Source organism: Arachis hypogaea, chromosome 13 (assembly GCF_003086295.3).
Source record: "Arachis hypogaea cultivar Tifrunner chromosome 13, arahy.Tifrunner.gnm2.J5K5, whole genome shotgun sequence".
Taxonomy (NCBI): domain Eukaryota; kingdom Viridiplantae; phylum Streptophyta; class Magnoliopsida; order Fabales; family Fabaceae; genus Arachis; species Arachis hypogaea.
The window spans coordinates 97,468,938-97,474,937 of record NC_092048.1 but is presented as its reverse complement, the minus strand read 5'-3'; positions in this window follow the sequence as shown (position 1 = coordinate 97,474,937).

Here is a 6,000-nt window from a genome sequence, read left to right as displayed (position 1 = left end):
AAGCATGTTCATGAAAAAATCTAAGTGATTCAATTACCATGTGCAAAAAAAAAGAGTTATTTTTCAGCATTTAATAAAAGGGGATCCAAAAGAAATTCCCCAATGCAAAATAAAAGCAATGCACATGGAATAGAAAAAGCAAAAAGTGAAACATGAGCATGTAACAATAAGTGGGAAATATGGGAAAATAGGTAAAGAGATTTTGTTTTACTAAATATGTATGTAAGGTGAGATCTTAGTCTAATTAAGGATTCACTTATTAGCTCACTTGACCCTATACATAAAATCCTTACCCTTACCTTGACCCCATTACAACCTCAATAAAGACCTCATGACTTTTTGGTATGACTATATTCTATAATTGTTGATTGGTTAGATGAAAAACAAAGCTATAGAAATTAAAGATAAAAAAGGAAAATAGAGTGAATAAACCCAAGAAACACTGAGTGACTAGAGAGTAAACACAAAATCCAGTGAGGGTTCAATAACTCATCAACATATATCTGTGCTTAAATTTACTAATTGTTTTGCAAGTTTGTACAATGTTTTCTTTCCCATCTCATTTGCTAAAATGCTTTATTATTTAAGGGTTAGCTATATATATACATGACTCCTTGAGAATGTGAATTAACTTGGCTACATGTAAGCTTTATATATGAGTGAATAAATTAGAGTTGCATGATGCATCATTCATTTAGGTAGTTGCATTTAAATTAGGTTGCATTGCATGACATTCCATCACTTTAACCTTAATTATTTACCTTGGATTTAGCATGAGGACATGCTAGTGTTTAAGTGTGGGGAGGTTGATAAACCCATATTTCATGAGTTCTTTTGTGCTTAATTTGAGTGATTTATACAATCCTTCACCTACTTATTCACATTAATTGCATGGTTTTACTTTCCCTTCCTTATTATGTGATGTAAATGAAAAACATGCTTCCTAAGCTTTAAAATTAATTAATTTAATTACCTTTATTTCCATTCGATGTCGTGATTAGTGTGTTGAGTAGTTTCAGATTTTCTAAGGCAGAATGACTTAAAGGATGGAAAAGGAAACATACTAAAATGGAAGGAGAAAGCAAAACGAGCTTTAAGGAAACTGGTATCCACGCGATCGCATGGATAACGCGATCGCGTGTCAAGCACAAATCAACAGCGACGCGGTCGCATGACTGACGCGACCGCGCGCCTTAAGCAGAACGCACATGACGCGGTCGCATGACTGACGCGACCGCGTGACAAGGAAAATCTCCAAATGACGCGATCGCGTGACCCACGCGGACGCATGACAGAGGCCACGTATCAGAATTTACAGAATGCGCCCCCAGCGAATTCTGAAGCCCTTTTTGGCCCAGATCCAAGTACAGACAGCATAGACCAGAGGTTATAAAGTGTGGAAATGCACCCATTCAAAGGGAGCTGGCATATTTTTTCTTTTCAATGATTTAGATTGAGTTGAGAGGGAGATCTTCTCTCTCTTTTAGGATTTAGGATTTCTTCTTATTTTAAGAGTAACTCTGGATCCCAGGTTTAATGTTCTTTTATTTTAGTTTTACTTTTATTTATTTATTCCAACATTTGAATTGATTATTATAATTTGATTTAAGAATTCTTCCATGTTACAGACTATTATTTGAATTAATGATAATTGAGGTATTTTCAGTTCATGATTATTCTCTTCGATTTAAGTTAGCATTGCTTCCCATCTAAGGATATTTTTATTATTCCAGCAATTTTACTTTTTCCCCTTTTGGTTCTGGTTAAGAATTTAGTAACTCAATAGTTATTAATCTCAACATAATTGATAATCGTTATCTTGCTAATTGAGCTGAATTTGAGTAATCCCAACCTTTTCTTAGGAAATAAATAGGATTCAAAGGTCAGTTTAATTAGTCCCTTGACTTTCCCTTGCCCTAGTACAGGTTGATCAAGTGGAGTTTAGATTCAACTTTCATTATAGTTGAGAGAGATAACTGCGTTGGACCTCCAACTTCTCTTACCTTGCCAAAAGTCTGCTTTATAGTATTTATTTATTTTAATTGCCATTTACTTTACTTGTCATTTAAATTACTTGCTTCTCATCTTCTAAACCTCGATTACAACCTTTATAGCCAATAGTAAGAACATACTTCCTCGCAGTTCCTTGAGAAGACGACCCGAGGTTTGAATACTCGGTTAACAATTTCTAAAGGGGTTTGTTACTTGTGACACCCAAAATGTTTGTATGAAGGGATTTTTGTCGGTTTAGAGACTATATCTACAACACAACTGTTTCTATGAATGTCTTTACTGGTAAAAATCCTCTCATCAGTTATCTTTCCATATCAATTGAGAAAGTTCTATTTGAACTTCTGTAGCTCCAGATAAGCTCTTTTGAGTACAAAGAGATCTGATCCAGGCAGCATCCGCAGCACTTTCTCTGTCTCTGAATCAGACTTTTGCTCTAACTCCTCAATTTCAGCCAGAAAATACCTGAAATTGTATAAAAACACACAAAATCAAAGTAGAATAAAAAAATGTAAATTTTGCACTAAAACCTATGAAAACTTAATAAAACTTAAACAAACATACTAAAAACTATATGAAAATGATGGCAAAAAGCGTATAAAATATCTGCTCATCACAACAAAAAAAAAATTAAACTGTTGCTTGTCTCCAAGCAACTAAAAACAAAGTAGGATAAAAAGAAGAGTAAGACACAATAAATCTTAGAGTTTTCAATGAAGCTCAGTTTCAATTAGATGAGCGGGACTTAGTTGCTTTTTGCTTCTGAATAGTTTTGGCATCTCACAATCCATTGAAACTCAGAAGTGTTGGCATCCTTAGGAACTTAGAATCTAGATGATATTATAGACTCTCTTAGTTCAGTTCTTTTTTATTCTTGAACACAGCTTCTTAGTTTCTTGGTCGTGGCCCTAAGCACTTTGTTTTCCAGTATTACCACCGAATACATAAATGCCACAGACACTTAACTGGGTGAACCCTTTCGGATTGTGATTCAGGTTTGCTAGAATCCCCAGATAGAGGTGTCCAGAGTTCTTAAGCACACTCTTTTTGCTTTGGATCACGACTTTAACTGCTCAGTCTCAAGCTTTTTACTTGACACCTTCACACCACAAGCATATAGTTAGGGACACTGTCTATTTGGAGTGCTTAGGCCTAGATTTTACTCCTTTTATGCCCTTATAACCATTGATGCTCAAAGCCTTGGATCCTTTTACCCTTGCCTTTTGGTTTAAAGGGTTATTGGCTTTTTGCTCTTGCCTTTTGGTTTAAAGAGCTATTGGCTTTTTCTGCTTTTTTTTTTCGCATGCAAATTTTTTTCTTTTTATTGCACCTTGCTTTTTGCTACTTTTTCTTGCTTCAAGAATCAGTTTTTGGATTTTTTAGATTACCAATAATACTTCATTGTTATCATTCTTTCAAGAGCCAACATTCTTAATTTCAATTTCAAATATGCAGTATTCATTCATACATTCAGAAAACAAAAGCAATGCCACCACATCAAGATAATTGAATTATTCTTAAGATAAACTCGAAATTCATGTATCTCTCATTTCTTTTCAAATAAAATTTTCTTTTAAGTGAGGTGAGAGATATATGGAACATTTTATAATTTTAAGACATAGATAGAAATGATCATGCAGTAAGAACAAGAGAACAGACAATAAAACATAACAAAAAATAGAAAAATAACATAAGAAAAGGGGATTAAGAGAACGAATCCACCTTAGTGATGGCGGCTACTACTCCTCCTTGAGGATCCAATGTGGTGCTTGATCTCTTCAATGCCACGCCCTTGTCTTTGTTGTTCTTCCCTCATAGCCTTTTGGTTCTCTTATTTCATTGAGGATGGTGGAGTGCTCTTGATGCCCTAACCTCAATTGCTCCATATTAGTGTTCAATTCTCCAAGAGAATTATACAATTGGTCCCAATAGTCTTGAGGTATCCCAGGGATTCCTTGCTGAGGCGGTTGCACAGGCTCATGTGCATGCTCTCTAGTTTGCTCCATCCTCTTCTTAGTGATGGGATTGTCCTCTTCAATGAAGATGTATCCCTTTATAAAAATTCCAGCTGAATTGCATAAGTGACAAATGAGGTGAGGAAAAGCTAACCTTGCTTTGGTGGAAGGCTTTTTAGCTATCTTGTACAATTCTTGAGGTATCACCTCATATACTTTTACCTCATTCCGAATCATGATGCAATGAATCATGATGGCTCTGTTAATGGTCATTTCTGACCGATTGCTAGTAGGGATGATAGAACGTTGGATGAATTCCAACCATCCTCCAACTAAGGGCTTGAGGTCAAGCCTTCTTAGTTGAATGGGCTTGCCTTTGGGAGTCCCTTTTCCACTATGCTCCTTCCACACAGATGTCTGAGAGCACTTGAACCAGTCTTTGATCAAAGTTGACTCTTCTAGTATAAGGATGTGGGTCTCCTTGCATCAAAGGCAAGTTGAATGCCAACCTCACACTTTCCGGACTAAAGTCCAAGATTCTCCCTTGGACCATGGTGCTCCAATTCTTGGGATTTGGGTTCATACTAATGTCATGATTTTTTGTGACCCACGCATTAGCATAGAACTCTTGCACCATTAAGATCCCAACCTCTTCTCCGGATGTCTCTTCGGATTTTCGGGTACTCATTCTTCTTAAGCCTAAAAGGGACCTCAGGGATCACCTTCTTCTCTGCCATTAATTCATAGAAGTGGTCTTGGTGGGCTTTGGTGATGAATCTCTCCATCTCCCAAGATTCGGAGGTGGTGGCTACTGCCTTTCTTTTTCCTCTTTCTAGAGGGTTCTCCAACCTTCCATAAGTGGTGATGGAAAACTAAAAGCAACATTTTTCCCACACCAAACATAAAAGCTTTGCTTGTCCTCGAGCAAAAAATAAATAAAAGAAAAGAATGGAGTAGAAGGAAGAAGAAAATAGAAGAAAAAGGAGGGAGAAAGCAATTCGGCCAAGGGGGCTTTAGAGTGTATGAAGTGTGTGTATGAAGGGTTAGAAAGAGGGTATTTATAGGAGTGGGCTAGGTTAGGGTTCGGTCATGGGTGGGATAAATGGGAGGGAAATTTGATTTTGAAGTGGGTGGGGGTGGATGGTAGTTATGATGGATTTGGGAAAGTGATATGGATGTGATTGGGCTAGGGTTTATAGGGAAAAGTATATGGGGAAGAGTGAAAGTAAGGGGGAAGAAGTGGTGTAAGAATCGCGACTAAATAACCGCCTAATTAGTTAATTAATATTGCCCAAATTAGGTTCCAAAAATTAGAGTGAGAATTTGAGAATTTAAATATGATTTTTCAAAAACCTTAGAAAAATATTAAAAATAAAAAATCGGGCGTTAATTTTAAAAGTTTGGCCCAAAGTTAGGCCAAACGGACTAAAAATGCTAATGGGTTAGACCGGGCCCAAGTTGGGTCCAAGCCTAACATATATAAACCAATTAATGAACCCTTACACTCTCATAAACACAACACACATCAAAAATTGAGAGAAGAAGGAGAAGAGATAGAGCACTATTCACATAGAGCTTCCCAAGCTCATATCTTGAGCTATAGAGCTCCGATTGGCGCACCGTTTACGGCTACGCGTTCCTCGTGAAGAGCTCTACAAAATCCATCCAAGAAACTGGTAAGATAATCATGAAATCTTCTCAGTTCTTTCTTCCAAAATTTCGAAAATTTAGGGCTTTTGATTAAGTAGAATTTTGTGATTTTGGGTGTTTAGGTGCACTTTAGCCTTTGATTGATATTGGATTTGGCATCCAAAACTGTTGGGTAAGGTGAGTTGCTCTTGAACCCTTGTGAAATTATGATTAAATTGAGCTCTAGGTTGATTAGTTATGATTTATGTGTATTATAGCTTGAGGTTGTGATTATTGGCAATTATTGGAGCTTGTTGGTGCTTGTTGGAGTTAAATTGGTGGCTTGCTTGTGGTGGAAAGCTTAGTTTGTGCTCAAATTGAGTTTTGGTTCATATTGGGAATCGGC